We start from the raw sequence: 19,349 nt of genomic DNA, 5'->3' as shown, positions 1-19,349 counted from the left end.
AAATATTTCCTAGAACTTCCCCTAGTCCTTTCCTTGTGTTTCTTCAAGGAAATAAATTTGGATATTTGACCCAAGTTCTCTCACCAACCCACTCCTATTACCAATATGTCTCACAGCCTCTGGCTCGTGACCATCGGGGTTGTCATGCAGGTGAGCGGGGCCCTGAGTGTGCTGACTGACAGAGGCTGCTCTCCTAGTCCTCGTAGTGGGCTTTACCTTCCTCACTGGCTCTCTGGGGTCCATCTCTGACCCTGAACCAGGTTTGGCCCATTTGGGCAGTGACAGTGTATCACTCAGCCATGAAGGTCGGGAGTGAAAGAGCTCCTTGTGTTCCCTGCAGGTCAGCTGCCCCAACCCCATTGTCAGTTAGTTCTTGCCCCACTTCTCTCTGTGGGGGTGGGTCAGAGTTACCCTGTGTCTTGTTGCCCCTGTGGGCAGGAGTGGGCCTGTGGATGCGTGGATTCTGTTGGTGGGGGCAGCGGTGGTCCAGGTCTTGGAGCTGACACACTGCACACAGTCAACTCTGTGGAGGTATTTCCTGCGTTCAGTTAAGCCTCTGAGATACTACAAGACATTGACCTGGTGTTTTAGGACAACTTACTGTTTCTGCCCTCAGCCTGGTAGATTTGAAGTTGTATGGACTGACCCACTCACTCAGTTATCAGTGAGCACAGGGGTGTGTAGCGTCTGGCCCATCAGTCTTACAGTTGTGCAGAGTATACCAAGGATAGTATTAGGTTTCATTTCAGGGATTCTAAGAAATTTTGAACTTAGTATCATGAAAATGTCTTCAGAGGTCCTCCTGAGCACCAGCTTTGGGCCTGACACAGTGCAGGCATTGAACAAAGCCCACCTGGCACACCGGAAGCTGACTTTCAGAATCCAGTACCCAGGGGCCACCTGCTGTTCTTGTGAGGTTAGCTCTAAGGACAGATGATCAACCCAGAGACCCCCAGTCAGGCATCATCAGCTGAGGAAACACTTTGCACAGCACAGGCTGGGGCTGGCACTGAGAATGTGCTCATGCCCAATGTGTGACAGCTCCATCCTGCCAAAGTCGACCTTTTCTTTGGTTCATGGTCCCAGAACCTTAAAAAGTGCTGTGCCATTTACTTATTTATCACCATCACTGGTTACTCTGACTCTCAACCAGTGTATGGGCCAGTGGGCAGGGGTCTGTGTGTGTTTTAGTCACTTGTGCATCCCACGTTCCTAGGCACTCACTCTGTTGTGGAGCCACTGAGTGTGCTGTGTCAGACCGCACAGCAGGTTAACCACCTGCCGTTCGGCTCTGGTGAGCACAGGGCCAGATCTGCTGCCTTCAGTTCTGGGTTGGGCTGTGATGCGGGTCTGCTGGTCCCAGTGGGTGGCAGTGAGTGCCTGGGCAGGTGCCAAGTGGGGGCATACAAGAAGTAAGGTGAGAGGAGATGGAGACGAGGGACTTGGTAGGCAACGTCAGACATCATCTCAGATAGTAGGCAGCAACATGTGACAGAGTGAGGCTGGGACTAACAGCAGAGCTAGAAAGAAAGCAAATGTACATGGCCAGAGCATAGCTGTTAGACATCACTGTGTCCAGTGTCCCTTGGAGCTGTGGCCATGGGCAGGACTGATGTCGGGGTTTGTGATGCTGGAGCTACTGGGTGTTTGCTGGAGGACAGACTGGGTGGTGGCTAATGCCTGGTGACATCTTTGTGTGTGTGTCTGCAGGAGAAGTATTGTCACATTTGCCCCGATATAGTCAAGGAGTTTGCCAAGTATGACGTGGATCCGTGGAAGTAGATCAAACAGCACACAGGGAATAATACCATCAGCCAGAAGAAGTTCATTATGGATGTTGGCTACGAAAGTTTCCCAGGCCCTGAAATTTTCTTTCATCCAGAGGTAAGACATTTGCTTTCTGAGTGTGCAGAGAATGATGTGTGTGGAGAGATGCTGCCACCTTGTTTGTGCAAGAGTGGCTCTCCGTGGGGCTCCTGAGTGAGGTGGTCACCTTTCAGGGAGGACCTTGGGAGTGTAGGCTGCAGCCTCAGTGGCTGCTCTGGCTCCTGCATGGTCCACCCACTTGACTGGGTGTTTCAGCGTGCTCCTTTTTGGGTCTGGCTATCAGTTAAATAGTTAATGGTTGGTTAAACCAACTGTGGTTAGGAAGAAGCTTTAAGAGCAATAGAAGATAATGGATTTGAAATTCATTTCATACTAATATGAAAACTAGTTAATCTCAAGGACTGATTGGAATTTGTGTAAGAGTATGATAGTGTACGTATAACCTTCCCATCACTCATGACGATCCGTCCTCATTCCAACTTTTAACCCAGGACAGCTGGTCCTGCTGTGTTCCCTGCTGCAAGTTAAAGCTTCTGTCTGAGGACAGCCTTGGAAAGAAGAATTAGATATATTATCAGTGTAATGAGTAGTCACAAAGAATGATTACTGCTTTTGCAAAAGCAGTAACTAAGAGGCAATATTTTAAGGTTTAAGTAAAATGGACTTTATTTGTATTTTGTATATTTTTCTGCCTCATTCAGTTTACATTTAATAGGTAAATACAAACCACTGCCTGTTCTTCGATGTGTATGATCATTTGTTCAGGGAAATTGCACACAATGTATGTCTGACTGTACCTAATATCACGGTACTCATCGTTTGTGATAGTCTTCAGTTAAAATACACATAAACCAACAACGTCCAGTGAACAGCTACATGGTGCCTTCTTCCCTCGAGCACATTAACACTTTCAATGATTTTTAAAGCATATTTCAGAATTTTGTAGCTGAATTACTTATACTTTAGCTTATTTCACTTATGGAATTGAATGTAAGATTTTTTACTCAATAACATGATTGTTACCATATTGATTGTTTCACTTAGAAGCCACCACCATTCCCCCTTCCCAGTCTTCTAGCTCAGATTTACAGTGTGAGTCACTGACTAGGTTTTTTCTTATATCCTGGCTAACTTTTTCATGACATTAGTGTCTATACATGATATGCTCATTATCTACTCACAATATTTTTCATTACACGTCACATATACTGTGCACTTGTTTTTACAACCTCACATAAATTGTGAGTCACTGTGTATTCTAACGCAGGGCTGGTCTGTCTTTGTTACTGTTTGATGTTTTTCCTTCACTAAAGCCACACATTTCATCTCCTGAGGGGACATGTCATCATCACTCCATGCACAGAGTCACTTGGATTAATTTGACACATTCATTCCAATGTGATGGTTTTCAAGGCATAGTGAATTCTGTATTTGTTAAAGTTACTTTTTAAAAAACTTGTTGAGAGAAATGCGTAATATTTCTTTTATATCTGTATAAAATTCAGTTTGCCAACCCAGATTTTATGGACTTCATCTCAGATGTTGTTGACAAAGTAATACAGAACTGTCCCATTGATGTCCACCATCTGCTGTATAAGGTGTAAGCTGCTTGGGTAAGGTGCTTGGATTTCATTCTGGAATTAAAGGCCCAGCATTCTGAGAAAAATAGATTCTTAACATCAGATTGCAGACAGTTCTATTTGACTTCTGTTTTATAGGATTTGTTAAGGGCCAGATTCCTGGTAAAATATTTTTCTTGGAGTTTGGATGACTTAAATACTTGGCAATATGACTCAGTTAACCAGAAGTATTTGATTTAAAAATTCTAATATCTCTTATTCTTATCTGCCCAGCTGTATTTTAAACTGGACAATTTTAACCCTCCATGTTGACTGAAAGATCAAGGGGGTCCTTCCCCTCATGCTTTCTGTGAGTTCGCTGGTCTTGCTTCGTGAGTATTAGATTAGTGCCAGATGTGTTGTTGTCAGAGAGAAGGAGGAACCTGAAATGAACAATCAGAAAATGCTCATGTAATGTTTCTCCAAAATTCTTTGAGTGCAGGGAATTTTGAAATTTGAAAGGAGAAAAAGGCAGTTCATGTAACTGTCAGATGAAGGGATAGTTGCTGACAGCCAGAGGGAAGGGTCAGAAAGTGGTGGTCAGCCAGCCCTGCTTCCCTGGCTGCTCACCTCTGCCTGCATGTCCTGCTCTTCCCCCCAGACCACGTCTTCCCTTCTCAGATGCAGGGACCTGAACCTTAGGGAGGAGAGGGCCAGGCTAAGTAGGGAGGGCTTAATATAGTTTATTTCATCTGGACAGTAGAATACTATTCAGTCTTTAAAAATAATGAGATAAATCAATGTAAATTCAAATGAAAAGATGTCTACAGTATATATTGTTAAATGGAAAAGCAAGTTGTAAAATTTACACATAGTATTATTTCATTTTAGTTAAAATATACTTTATACATATATATATAAGGAAAGGTTTTGAATGATATTTGCTAAACTCCTTAAAGGAAATAAAATATTTCTGGGCATGAGAGATGGATAACTCTTATTTTCTACACTTTGTGTTTTAAAATTAATTGAAATTTTATAGTTAACAAATGTTATTTTTATTATTGTAAAACATTTTCCTATATAGACAACTATGATGGGTAAAAACAAATTATAATTTGGTTTTTATTGATATATAATCTTAATTAAACACCTCTCTCCTCCAGTAAATGTGCAAGGAAGGGAAAGCAAAGGAAGATGGGAGTATTAAATTTAGTGCACTATGTGTCTTGCTCTGCCTACTTTTTTAATCTCACATAACATTAGCTGTGTCTTCCTGTCCATGAAAGCAAGGAACAAATGTGCACTATTTAGTCCTCATTTCATCATGGTGGAGATGAAAATTCTGCCAGCAGTAAGGATTGCTCATGCTGGGGTTGAGTTTTCTCATTTGATCATTTAGTTCACGTTCAGTAGATTTACGGAATTCTTGAAGTCGGGCTGGTCTTGTAGCCTGAGTACCTTATTTAACAGATGATGACACTGAGCCCTACAGATAGGAAAAGAAGGCAAAACTGGAGGGACCTGGGTCACATGGGGCAAACTGGTCTTAGACTTTTTTTCTAGTTGAGGTAGAGTTGATGTACAATATTATATGTTTCAGGTTGCAGTTTTTAAAGGTTATACTCCATTTATAGTTATTATAAGATGTCAACTGTATTCCCTGTGCTGTACAATATATCTTTTAGCTTATTTATTTTATACATAGTAGTTTGTATGTCTTAATCCCCTACCCTAGTCTTGCCCTCCCCTCTTCCCTCTCTCCATGGATACCCATTAGTTTGTTCTCTGTACCTGTGAGTCTGTTTGTTGTTGTTGTTATTGTTGTTGTTGTTGTTATGTTCACTAGTTTTCTTTTTTAGAGTTCATATATAAGTGATATTATACAGTATTTGTTTTTCCTGTCTGACTTATTTCACTCAGCATAATACTCTCCAAGTCCATCCATATTATTGCAGATGGCAACATTTCATTCTTTTCTATGGCTCAGTAATATTCCGTTGTATATATATCACAACTTCTTTATCCAGTCGTTTGTTGATGGACCCTTAGTTTGCTTCCATATCTTGGCAATTGTAAATAAGGCTGCCATGAACGTTGGGGAGCATATATCTTTTTAGGTTAATGTTTTCATTTTCTTTGGATGAATACCCAGAAGAGGAATTGCTAGAACATACAGTAGTTCTATTTTTAGTTTTTTGAGAAGCCACCATCCTGTTTTCCATGGTGGTTGTAATAGTTTGCATTTCTATTGTTCCTACTGTTCCTGCTTTTGGTGTATAAATTATACTGACTAAACACAGAGTGAACTAGTTGCTCACAGTGTCTCTTAATGTGACTGCACATTGAATTAAGTGGGAAGCTTTTCAAATCTGGATGCTTGGGCCAATTGTATCAGAATCTCTGGGTGGGGGGGTGTGATGCTGGGGAACTCAGCTCCTGGGGAGACTGATGCCCAAGGACAGCCAGGGCTGAAAACTGATTTCAAGAAGCACCTGCTGCCTGCAATGACTTGAACTCCTGGGTAAGTCACAGGCCTCCAGGACTCAGCTCTCACACACTAGTCTCTGTATAAACTGTATATCAACAGGATATATGGGTTCCATTTTCTCCACATTGTTGCCAAATGTTTGTGTTATTGTGGTCTTTTTGATGATAGCCATCCTGAAAGGTATGAGGAAATATCTCACTGTGGTTTTAATTTGCATTTCTCTGATGATTAACAATGTTGAATGTTGTCTCACTGCCTGCTTTCTAGGCTCAGTGGCAGGAACTGTATGTCGATATTCTTTTGGTGAAGCAAGTAAGAGGAAGCTTGCCTTAAGTCCTGCTGACAACACCTGAGATCTCCTTGGTCATTGAGGAAACACCTTTTTCAGGCTCACTAACAAGAAAAAGAAGGTGGAGAATATAAAATATGGCTTTGAAAATTCAGACTTTTTACAAAAGCAAAACAATTTTTTTTACAGAAGTCATAATCTAATTTTTATTTCAGTCTGATCTGTAGATAAGGGGTTTCACATGCTTCCTTTTTTAATTATTTTTTGTTCAGTTTCCAAGTGTGATGGAGGTTGGGTCTGGGAATGGTTCTTCTTTTTCATTTTATTATATCTCTCTATCTTTATGGGTTAAAGATTATCAGTTATCTATTGTAGACTTGAAGGACTTTTTTAAGTGGAAGGTTTCTTATATTGGCTGTGCACATTTCCATGATATTGCTGTGAGATCTGTTTTTGGTATGGTGTGAAGCCACGTCATTTTTGTGTGTGCATTGCCTGTTATTTCTATGATTGCTTATGTGGTTTTTGTTGTGGAGAACACAACCTACTCATTGTTTAGCAGAGCCTCATTTTGATTAGGTGTTTATCACAGATTGGAGAGTGGCTAGGGCTCCTCCTTTTATTGGAATTGAAGCTTCCAAACCATTTCTGGGGTGCAGGTTGTGGTATGTGGTTTTGGAATGTTTCCAATACACACTCATGACAGTTCCCTTGTCCTTTCTATTGCCATGGGAATGTCCAAATTCTACACAGAAACACCAGTGGAAACAAATCTAAAGAAGTCATGCATTAGGGCCTGCTGCAATGATCCTTCAGTCTCCCAGCTGGGTCCTCAGTGCAGTACCAGGTCAGTGCCATCCCTATTGTCACATTTGCATGTGGTAGACAAGGCTGATGGAAAGGTTTCAACTTCCCCAGCTGTACACCCAGATCTCTGCTCTTGGCACTCTCTTCCTTGTGACATGGACCACCAAGGCAACCACAGAGCATATCCTCACCCTTTGCCTTGGACCCGGTAGAAATCACAGTTTGGCCTATAAAATGTGCAGATCCTTTGGCCATGGATTCTGATTTCTACCCCAACTTCCCCTGGGTCCCTCAAACCAAAATTATGATGGTTCTGATAGAGCCCTGCTTCTCCTCTATTGAGAAAATGCCAAATTGTGCCCTGGATCTGCAGATATAGTGACTATGTCCATGGGATACCTAGATAATCCACACCATGTGCATCAGCAATGTTGCTTTTTGAATTCAGGTCCCAGGAAGTTCTGTTCTGTAGACACTACCAATCACAGCAAACAACACACTCCAACCCCATGAGACACAGTCTGTGCCATCAGCCTCAGCCCTCTCCCTCAGCTTCAGCAGACATTTCTAGCTCAGCATCAGCAGCTTAAGGTCTGAGGATTGATTACAGAAATATTTTGTGCTGGTTTCTTTAAGTTCTGTCAGCCAAGAACTTGCTGTGCCCTCCTCTCACCCTCATTGGAACCACTTCAATCCCAACTGACCTCTCTGTGTGTGTCCCGGTAAGAGTGTTTTCCCCTTTTTGGCTCCTTCACCAAAAGTCAGGTCCTGCACTGATTTCCTTTTCTACTTTTCTTTTTTCTCCTTCCCAATTTTGTGAGTACCCTTTCTGTCTCTTGAAGTAAGAGATGTTCAACCAATGTTCAGCAGGTGTCCTGAGAAAAGGGGTGGGTGTACATGGATGAGAGTGAGCTAAGAATGCACTTGTAATCAATGAAAGATATCAAACATGAGACTGTTATATAGGGATTAAGTTTTATAGGAGAAGAGGAATGAAATGAGTTCCACAAGAGAAACAACTATGTAAAATTCCTGGCTTTTCTAGAAGAGTTTGTTTATAATGTGTTTGTTTATATGGATGACACGGTAGATACAAAATCACTTTGGTATTTAATTTAGCTTCCATTGTGTACATTAAAAAGAGTGGTTTTTGTAAATCAATATTTATAATGTCAGAAGCACCATCTTTTATAATGATTTAAAGTCAAGTTAAAATTTTTACATATTATCTTTTTAAATGGATGAGGAAAGGGCACAGTGTTTCAAAATCCTTTTAGAGGGTAGTGGATGAAAAAACATTCAGGCACTTTATTCTAAAGTGCCTGGAAGCCAAGAACCTGTGCTGACCATTTAACATTTTGACCCAATAAAATGATAAAGCCAGAGTCATTTCAGAAATATCCAAAAGCTATTTCAAGCATCCCCTGCAAATGGCCAAATCCAGAACTCTGAACACAGTAAATGTTCAGTTAACACTAGGTCATTGACAAAATATTTTGGCCATTCAACTGATATCTATTAACAGCATAAATACAATATCCCTCCTTCCTACCTCTAGCCTTCAAGAAGATCTTTCAATTTTTCAAATATCAGTCAAAAGTATGTTATTGAATGAAGCCCTCTACTAGATAATAAGTACACTGAATTTGACTGTTTCATTCTTTTCCAGATATTGATTTACATGCCAAGTATAATGCCTGGGCCAGGAAGCTCAGGAGATGAATAAAATTACTTGATCATGAAGTAACACTAAGGAGGAGGCAGAGATGATCTCTGGCATGGGTATTATAATAGGTGTAGTACAAGGCTTAGAGGCAGAGCAGAGAAAGAAATGAGGAGATCTTGGAAGTGGTGGGAAGAGGGCAAGAGTTTGGAATGGTCTTTCAGAATAGGTATGCTTGAATTGACTCTTGAAAGATGGGCAGGTGTTTGACAAGGCAAGGTGAACACCACAAATAGAGGGGAGTGAAGCCATCTGGCAACCTAGTACCTTCCTCTCTGCATTGCAAACAGTTTGAGATGGCTGGTGCATGGCATGTGACTGTGCACGTTGTGTCCATGGTGTGTGCACTGATGATTTAGAAATGACAGAGGGGAAATAGGTGAAGCTGGAGAATTGCAGAAGCACACAGAGGAAGACTGTCTCACATGGCTCTCCAAGGCATTTGGACATGATCCTGTGACAAAGCAAGTCATTACATGATTATTAAACTAAGCAGTAGTGGAGTGGAATTTGCCTTTCACAACAATTATTTTCCTGCAGTGTAGGTGACAAATTTGGGAGGTGGAAGAGGGGAAAGAATACAAACTGGACTACTGGTTGGAAGACAATTAGCAGTGGTCCTGGAAAGACTCAAGGCAATCAAGATACTGTAAAGGAAGGGTGCTGAAGGGAGGGACCTTAAGGATATGGCCTCTGGACAAACTGATTAGTATTGTTTAAGGAGTAGTTTAGTGGGGAGCAAAGCAAAGAGAAGCACAAAATTTGTTCTAAGTTTTTTTGGGTTATGTAATTGAGTAAGTGGTATTGATATTTGCAAATATATATATATATATATATATATATATATATATATATATAATCAAAAAATTAATCACATTTCAGGGAGAAAAAGTATTTTCAGCACCCTAACTCCAGGTCCTCATTTTTCCTATGAGGCAGGTAGCACAGGTGATGTTATCCCCATTTTATGTCAAAGGGGTAAATCTTTTGCCCACTATCACATGCAGCAGGTTGGGAAGTTTACTCTCTACTAGGCTTAAGAACAGGTAAACAAGGGAGAAAATATCCGTGCTTTCACAGAACTTAAATTCTGGTGTCTGTGTTGTGGGGGACAGAAGATGAACAAGTCAGCAAACAATGAACCTAGGCCTGAAGGACTATGATGGTGGCAGGCAATGGTAATTTATCTAGATATTATGGAAAGTATCCCTGAGGTCACACTGGAGCTGACCTTCCATTGAGAAGGAAGCAGTCATTCAGATTCTTAAGGGAAGAATGTTCCAGGCAGAGAACAGCGATTGAGAAGTCCCCGAGGTTGAAACAAGGTTGCTGCACCCTGAGGGAGGACTTCCAAATACAGAGCAAGTGAAGAGCTGGGGAAATTCCTAGTTCCAATGGCATTCCTGGGAAGGTGAAAGTGAAAGGCTTGTGACCCCTTAGGGTAAATACATAACATAAATACTCTTGGGAAGGGCTGGGAACCTACCCACCATGCACAACACTGTCTCTAGAAACTGCATCATGACTCACAAATGCTTTTGGAAGACAAGTCCTTGATCAGTTGTCTATTTTGATAACTCATTTAACTAAAACTCATTTAGGTTTGCCTAGAGAGATGAACTTAAAAATATTTAGATGAATGGAATTCATCTTAAATTTATCAGCGCAGAACAAGAAACCACCTACAGTCCAACGGCAGGCAGTACTGCCCCTGAGGCTCAGTCATGCCCTAACATGTTACATGGGAGCAGAGCCTCCCAGCCAACTTCCAAAACCCTAAAAAAGACCAGAGAGGCAACATTTCCCCCAAAAGATGCCCCATTAGCTCAGCTGGACAGGACAAGGAGAAATGGTGCCCACTGCCAAGGTGCCAAGCTGGGCTCTTGTCTATGTGAACCTGGAATGCCTTGGAGAGATGGGACGTTGAGGCTGCCTGCTGGCTCTGAGATGGGCCATCCCAAGTACAGTCCTGCCTGCTCTCTGGAACACACTGCTCACACCTCTCATCCTGTGGTCATCTTCCACTGCTACTTTGTGGGCTACCTATTCTTCTGCCAGCAGTGTTTCTTATGCCACCCTATTCGGCCAAATGGCTTCAAATTCAAATTCTCACTATGGGTAATGCAGATCAACCCTCTGACCCTCTCTGAAAAAATCCTACTTTACAGCCAATTCTCTCAGATGCCTCTGCTTGGTGTATCAAAAACAAAAAAAGATATGTGAATTTAATATTTATCAATATAGCATGAATAAATTATGAAATATTTAAATTATTCCTAAATTATGTAGCCCCTTTCAGAGTATCACATTGAGAACTTATATATCACGGGCATTTATTTTAAAGACAGCCCCAAACCATGGAATGCATTCTTTGGAGTGGTGCTGGAGACTATGGCATGTCCTGGTCCATGCCGAGTGTAGCCTTACCTTGTGTCTGAGCTCATTTCAAACCATATGCTCATAACATCTCTTTACTTCAGCTCACCGGCCAATTTTTTGTTCCTAAAGTCACCATTCAACTTTGGATCATAAGATGTTTCCACATACTTTCACAGCACCTGTACATCTCCTTCCTAACAACTTTAATAATGGCAATTTTTCATTTATTTGCAGTGATTGATTCACCTGTCTCCCTCAGTAACTGCAACTTCCACAACAGCAGGGACCATGTGCATTTCTGCTTACCAATATGTCCCCAGAAACTAGCACAGCTTCCGGCACACAGTAGGTGCTTAACAACTAGCCACTGGGGGAAAAATACTATGAAATATACTCATTAGTGGAAATGATTCTGCTTCTAAGAGTGGATCTACCAAAAATCATTCAAATCAAGGCTAAATAAAGTTAAGGCTCAGCTATGCTTTTTTTTCTTAAAAAAATACAAGAAACACTTTTCTGCTATTTGGGTTTAAACTGATTTTGGAGACAATTATCAAAAGGTTTGACTAACAATTTAACAACACTCATTTGGATATGTATGGAGATGACCAATTTTAAAACTTTTTTTTAATGGAATGAGAGTTCATTTTCAAAAAGGTTCAGCCAGATTAGGCCAAATTTAAAAAGATAAGAAAAAAACTACCACTTACTTTGTCAGGCACTCTATCTCTATTATTTTCATTTAATCCTCATATCTGAACCTTACCCCTGGGTCACAGATGAGGAAATGGAGGGAGCAACAAACTGGGGTTAGAAACTGACTAAGCGGCAGAGCCAGGATTCACATCTAGGTCTATTTGATTCCAAGAGCTATGTCTTAAATCTAAGCCATACTTTAAGCTAAAAATAAATGCTGACATTGAATAATAATGTGTTTGTTGCTCCCGCTCATGAAAAGGTACAAGACCACAGCTTAGTACCGTCAACTGGGGCAAGTATTTAAAATAGAGTTTGGATGCCAATGACGGGGTAGCAGGGAAATGAGAAAATTCACAAAAAAGGAATAAGGAGGGATATGAACTAACATTAACCAAAAGCTTGTTTTATGCTAGATACTGTATTAGATGCTTTCATAGTAATATTTCTTTTAATCCTAAGACTCCTGTGAGATGGGTAATAACAGTCAAGAAAAAAGAGATATAGAATAACTGGTATTTGGCTACTCCAATGTTCCTTTCCCCCTTTCTTTCTAAGGCTGTGAACCTCCCACATTTCAGCTGAGCGTAAGGTTATCTGGAATAAGGACAGTATTCACCAGTCTCTATTCCAGCTAGGTGAGGTCACAATACTAAATTCTGTTCAATGAGATGTGACAGGAAGTGTATGACAGCCTCTGGGAAATTTCCTTAAGAGACCATAGATTCTTGCCTTCCTCTGTCTCCTTCCCTTTCTTCCTTCCTCCTTTCTACATTGCATGTGATGGATAAAGCTCCATCTAGGACCATGAGATTGAGGGCCTCATCTGATGTTTACTGAACCTAAAAGGTGGAACCAGCCTAAGTCTTAGGAGACTTGTGAAATCATAATACCAGTTCTGGATTGTCTCTATAGAACTTTTTTTTTTTTTAATGTGAAAGAGAAACAAACATCACTTTGTTTATGACACAGTTCCTTTCAGTCTCTGTAACTGGCAACTAATTTTAACTAATCCAGAAACTTATCCAAAGTTATCATGTAAGGTTCAAACCCAGGCCCGCAGTCTGCAAAGTCCACACTCTTAGGCAGAAGCCTGAAGAACTCCTGTTTATAATCTGCAAAAGATTGGTGGTGGGGCAAGAGATTGGTGTGTGTGTGTAAAACTGCTGACAAGAATTTGACAGAAGAAAAGAAGGAATGTTCGAATATGCTCACAATTCTGCATACCTAAGAGACAATCAAAGGGAATATGCTACTGGGCAGTAAAGAATGTAGTCTCCATCAGAGATGGACAGAGAAAGATCTTTCACCTGCATGGATCTGGATAGAGAAAGGAATCAGAAGCTATGTCTCTGAAAGATACTGCTGACTGAGGAGGGGGCAGTGTGGAACAGAGCCCTAGAAATGGCCACAGGGTGAAATAGATAAGGAAGAATTACAAGGAACCCTGAAATCAGAGAAGCAGGAGATAAGATGCACAGTCAGGAAAGAGACAAGCCACGTCACATGACCCATATCAAAGACAGCATAAAGCCCAAAAAGGCAGAAAGAAAGGTTAAAGTTTAAGCCCTGACAACTCATTTTTATTCATTTCCTTTACACAGATTCGCAACAGCATTGAAGAAGTGAATATAAATTGTGTTGCAATTGAGTGGAATCCTAAATGAGGGGAAGTCATAGAACAGGGAGTTTATTATTACCCTTTGTTCAGTTTCTAAATGAATAGCACTGATAAGAACTTAGCAGAGATCCAGTGATTGGAGTCAGGCTTAATTTTATTTGAGATCAATCTTAATAGTCCAGAAAGGGAAAGATAAGTTGTTATGTCTGCCAAAGACACTACTTTAAACAGCAGAAGGGGAAAAAACACAACTAAATCATAATAAATGTATACAGGAAATTTATAAAATATAGATGGGAAATAAAATACAAGTGGGTAATAGCAAAAAAAGGAAAGGCAGTAAGGTGAAAGCAGACATGACAGAAATGACAATGCATTCTACAACTAGTTAAATAAACTCTATGCTATAATTGGACCACCCAAATTTCTTTTGAGTGGTCACAGATCAGAATTGTTTGCAGAGCATCCTGTACTCCCCAAGTCAGGAAAGCAGAGAAGAATATGCTGTATAGAAGACAATGAAAATCATGCTGCTGGGGGAGAGGGTAGCTCAGTGCCAGAGTGAGTGCTTAGCTTGCATGAGGTCTTGGGTTCAATCTTAAGTGTATATTTTCCCTGATGTTATCAGTGTATGCAAGATGGATGCTGGAAATGAGAAAAAACAAACAAAAAAAGTTGGAACTTCAATGTGAGAGACACTAAATAAATTTCAGAGATTAGACAAAACAGGCTATTTTTGAATGAGCAGTAAAAAATCAAAAAGGAATATAAAAATACTCAAGTACCATCAAGAGAATTTTTAAATAAAAAAAACCCTTGTTTATAAATTTGAAAAACTGTCTTAAGCAAGAATCTTCTACATATTAAAATATTTCCACCCTTCGACCCCAGAAAACAAAACAAAAAAAAATCACTAATTTCAAGCCACTGCAGGAAAATGCCCACACAGTCTAAAAAAATTTGGAAGGATAATGGAATATTATTCAACACTGAAAAGAAATAAGCTGTCAAGCCATAAAAATTCATGAGGGAAACTTAAATGCATAATATTAAGTGCAAGAAGCCAATACAAAAAGGCTGTAGACTGATTCCAGTGATATGACATTTTGGAAAAGGCAAAACTATGAAGACTGTAAACATATGAGTGGTTGCCAAGGGTAAGGTGGGAAGGAGGTATGAATAGGTGGAGCACAGTGGATTTTGGTGGAGTACAGGATTTTTAGGTCAGTGATAATATGATATATTATCACACTCTGATGATACTATAATGGTGGATGTATCATAGAATGTAAAAAACACCAAATGAACCCTAATGTAAGCTACTTATGGTCTGTGGGTGAGAATGATGCATCAATGTATGTTCATCGATTGTATCAAATGTACTATTCTGGTGGGGGATGCTGATAATGGGGAAGAGTGTACATGAGTTGAGCACGGGGTATATGGAGACTGGGCACTTACTCTCAATTTTGCTGTGAGCCTAATACTGCTCTAAAAATAAATTTTAAAAAACAAAATAAAACCTTGGAAGACATGATATCTTTTTCCAGTTATATTGACTAGGGCACTTTTCATTTTAACTGATATTAGTGCTTCCTTCTAAGGATTCAGAAGACTGAAACAGCAATGGGGAGAGGAATGGTCTTAAAAAACAAATCTTAACAGCAAATCTAAATCATTGAAAATGAAATAAATCACTCTCAAAGTAAGAATGTTCATGTTAGGCTGGACATGTTGGAACACCTTTCCAAATGAATAAAAACAGAACAAGTTTCAAAGAATTGTAAATTTAATTCTAACATATAGTAGAGTGGTAAGTAAGTGTAAGTGCCATAACTCAACTGTACACTCAGTGACAACTGTGTCCCCTTCACTACTTGAACTAAGAGTAACATCAGATATGTCATGGCTTATATTCTTAAATCACACAGACCCAGTTACTTGTGCGGTTGTCTGCCATTTTGTTTTCCTTCAAGGGTGAAGCTATTGACTAAGAAAGCCGGGGCAAAAGAAAGTTATCTTGGCACTCACAAACCAAAGAGCATTTTGGGGTCTCAGGAGGTGGAATCTGAACACATGGAGGGTACTGGAATTGTTAACTAATTATACTGCAGTTTGGTTGCTTCTGTGTCTTCAAACTAACATTTAGGTTTAGCAGACCTAACAGTCTGATAAAAATACATGCCATTTCATTTTCTATTGGAAAGCAGTGAACACAGCCTATTTTAATTTGATCACGTATTTGCAATTTAAAATTTTCATACTGATATCTTTTCAAGGACTTTTAGAAGTTTTTGGTAAGGCAAATTTATTCAAGAAAATTAACAGATAGGTTTTTGTTTTAAAACTTACCTTCCCTTCTCTTGGGAGGAGGGAAGAGGGTTGCTGAGAGTGGGCAGCAGGGCACTGCTGCACCCCTCTCATGGGCTAGAAAAGCGGGGGTCTGTTTTCAAGAGTTGGGAGAGATGCTTAGGACTGTCCAGGTCCACATGCAAGGGACTTTGGAAGTACAGTATTTGTGTTGGGCCACCACCTTCTCACAGGTACATCCTGAGTAAATTGTTATTTACAGATGTGCTTTGGATCCTAAGGGAAGACTCGGAGGAGCATCAAAGAACTTAACTCATACACAGAAATCTCTTTATCTTTTCTTACACTGTGTGCTTGTTACAGAAACCTGAATCCTATTGAGAGACCAAACAATGCTCAGAGGGTTGGATAACTCAGGTTTATTATGCCAATGGGCCCAGAGGAGTTAACACTCCAAGCTCTGGGCCCTGTCTTTAGGTTTACAGAGTCTTTTATAGGGTTTTAGGTTTCAATTAAGTTTGCACCATATGCAAATGAGGTGTTAGAAAGGAACCATTTAGGAGTGAGCTTTTGGGAACCAATGGAATTTTAGGGGTAAGTTTTGTTTTCCTAGAGCCAAGAGGTTTTACAGAAGCACAAAAGTAGGAAGGCAATGACCCTGCATGGGAGGTCGTGTTGGCTCCTTTGTGGGCTTTGCCTCTTCATACCTAGAAAGGCTGCAGGGCCATGTGACAGTTTACACTTGTATTAAACTAAGATGTTTAATTAAGGATTCTGGGCCTCCAGGAGCATCCGCTTCTCATAAATCCTTACCCTCAACATAGGGAGGGAATACCGTGGCAGAGGGGTCTTGCTTTACTCTTAAAGAGGGTTTTATGGCTAATAAACTGCCAGTACACCCATCTACTGCCCTGCTCATTTCCTTCTACAGTTGAGTGGCCTTCCTTTGAAAAGTAACAAAGAGCCTTGCCGAACAAACAGAAAATTAATCCAAATTCAGGAATTTGGGGGATTTAAAATTTCTGTTTTCCTCATTCAACCCCTACTCTCATCCGCACCCCAGATTTAACTGATTCTTTTTGCACAGACCATCATCCTCAACACTCTGATTCAATTAGGCAACATCTCTATCTCCAGATTGCTACAGGGATCACACTCCCATTAAAAAAAAAAATTTTTTTTACAGGAACCTCCCAAAGGAATAAAATAAAAACTATAAAAAACTCAGCATTTGAAGCATATCTGATCAGTTTGTATAAATGAAAATAAACGGCACAACTGCATTATATGAGACAGAGATTTGTCTGACAGAGACTGATTAGGACTATGGATTGAATTACCCTAAAAAGGAGTGACACTGCTCTATTCTATCTTTGTCCACTCCATTCTGAGCTGGCACCTGTTCTTCCTGAGTCTTGGAGGAAAGGCTGAAAGAGCATCCCTTCCTTTGGTCATCGATAGAATTTTTATTGAGCTTATGATTGTGAGACAGATGAGAGTATGAGTTTATGGACAGATTTCTTAAGGTAACTTAGATTTGGGTTTTGTCCTCAAACTGACTACAATCTGGAGGGGACAATAAAAGCTACAGAATTAAACATAAAACAGGGGAAGAAGTGAGTGTTATGAGAAATACTCATTGTGAAGTCATTACATTAAAAATTGAAAATGTCTAATTTCCCATATGTGTCTTTGAATATTTAGAAAGGAATATTCTCTCCCCTTCCAAATCTATGAACAGAGAATGCATTCTTCTGTCACAGCAATATCACTACCTATGTGATTTGGGGGAGTCACTTAACGTCCTTGGGAGTCAATCTCTTTATCTATAAAATAAGAGATTATAAACTAGGTGATCTGTTAAGATTTCAATTCCAATGAGGATATGAGTAAAAAAGTGACTCCCATCCTTGGTAACCCAAGTCACCATTAGCAGGAAGATAAAGTGCTCAAGTTTATTAAAACCATATCAACTCTTGGTTCATCTCAAATATGTAGCTTATAAGTGTGTTTATTTTATTCCATTTCTCATTAATAAAATCACCCTCCATGGTAACAACACATATTACTAACACTGGAAAAAGTGGACTTCTGAACTTGGGATATTGCTCCTGGGAATCCTCCTCTGAAACTGTAGCATCAAATAGATGTTTCTTTGTTTCTTCTTCCTCCTGTTTCACTTCACATAAACTGCTGCCTGCATTACAGTGGGGAGAAAACTGAATAACCTCAAACGCTCTTCTTGAAGAACTTTAATATTACTCACATGATTCGGGCCCCAAAAGAAAAGAGAATATTTAGGAACCAGAAATTACTGGCATCCCAGGGTAGGCCTTATAATGAGAAATACAAAACCACTTGGTGTTTTATGCCTGTTCACAGTTTTTTGACTACATTGCAATCTCTTTGAAACATGACAGGTAGAGTCTTGAAATATGCTCAAGTCCTTAGAGGAATATCTGATATTCTCTAAGGGACCCTCGATCAATTTATTTTGATCAAAGAAAGTCAATTATTCTGTTCATAGAAAATTTTAAAAGACTCAGTCACTATTTCCAGAGCCAAATTTGTCAAAGTGTAAAATTGTGTTTAGAAGTCTCATCATAAATATTAAGCACTCATTTTGTGCCCATCAGTATGCTAGATATCAAGCACGATATCAAAAAAGCATCAGTCTTGGTTTCTGAACTCAAGCAGCTCAGAACTTAGATGAACACATAGAAAACAACCAGGTACTACTTATATGAACAGATGGATCAGTGCAGGTGGTAATAATCAGAAAGAGTCTCATGAAAGAGAAGCAAAATTTAGAAAGACCTAAATTCTATACCTTTGCCTTATCTGCCCCAAATATTGTCTTAAAATGACCAATCCACCCTCAGGGCTCAGTCAATCTCTTTCTGGTAAGCTGAGAATGTCCAGAAGAAACAGACAGAAATACTCTGTTTTCTACAGCATCTCATTGGTTTGGGGAAATATCTAGGGGTAGGCTCCTCACATTCATATGATAAAGGGGATGACTGTGAGCAGCAATGTGGTCAGTTCCTCTGCCCAATGGCACAAGCAGTCACAAATAACAGAAATGAAAGTATCACTATAAATTGTGTTATTGAACTGCATGACCCACATGGAACAATCAACTCACTCCTAGGTTTGGCATGGCCCTTCTGAGTTGATTCCCTGAAAAACAAAACAAAACAATAAAAGCCAAACCAACCAAAAAATAAAAATTACATATAAAAAAGAGAGACTCTGAGTGTCATCAGCTTTGCTCCATGTGGCTGCCTTGATAAGAGTTCAGTTTTCTCTGTCATGAGAAAATTTTTATGATTAATGGAAGAGAGATTATTATCCAGTATTAACAGTTCTTTTCCAATTCTGTATTCTAAAATTATTTCTGATAATGGAAAATTCTCTATTTCTTTAAATTAATTAAAACATTGAAAGTCTACAGTGTATAAAAGAAAGCACTGGAGTTCTGGAGAGGTGAGGCAGAATACGAAGGTAAACAGGAATTATTATTCCTTTTCTCAGAGGTATGTACTCTACAGGGGAAGCATGCAGCACCTGAAAGTGGAGGAGAGGTTGGGGGGCCATGCAGGTTTGAAGGAGGAGCATAGGAACATGGATCTGGGAAAGTTTGGCTA

The 19,349-nt window shown here is 39.9% G+C and overlaps 1 long non-coding RNA gene across 1 annotated transcript in view; it reads left to right on the top strand.

Annotated features, from left to right (window-relative positions):
- LOC135319334 (uncharacterized) overlaps nucleotides 1-19,349 on the top strand; it is a 44,619-nt gene that overhangs the window by 18,320 nt on the left and 6,950 nt on the right. Inside the window, exon 6 of the long non-coding RNA XR_010377859.1 lies at nucleotides 1,711-1,884. This is a non-coding gene — a long non-coding RNA (uncharacterized LOC135319334). The remainder of the gene's footprint in view (nucleotides 1-1,710; nucleotides 1,885-19,349) is intronic.

The sequence above is a fragment of the Camelus dromedarius genome, chromosome 25 (genome assembly GCF_036321535.1).
Source record: "Camelus dromedarius isolate mCamDro1 chromosome 25, mCamDro1.pat, whole genome shotgun sequence".
NCBI lineage: Eukaryota > Metazoa > Chordata > Mammalia > Artiodactyla > Camelidae > Camelus > Camelus dromedarius.
The sequence above is the reverse complement of the archived record's forward strand: the minus strand, read 5'-3'. Positions and strand labels throughout refer to the sequence as shown.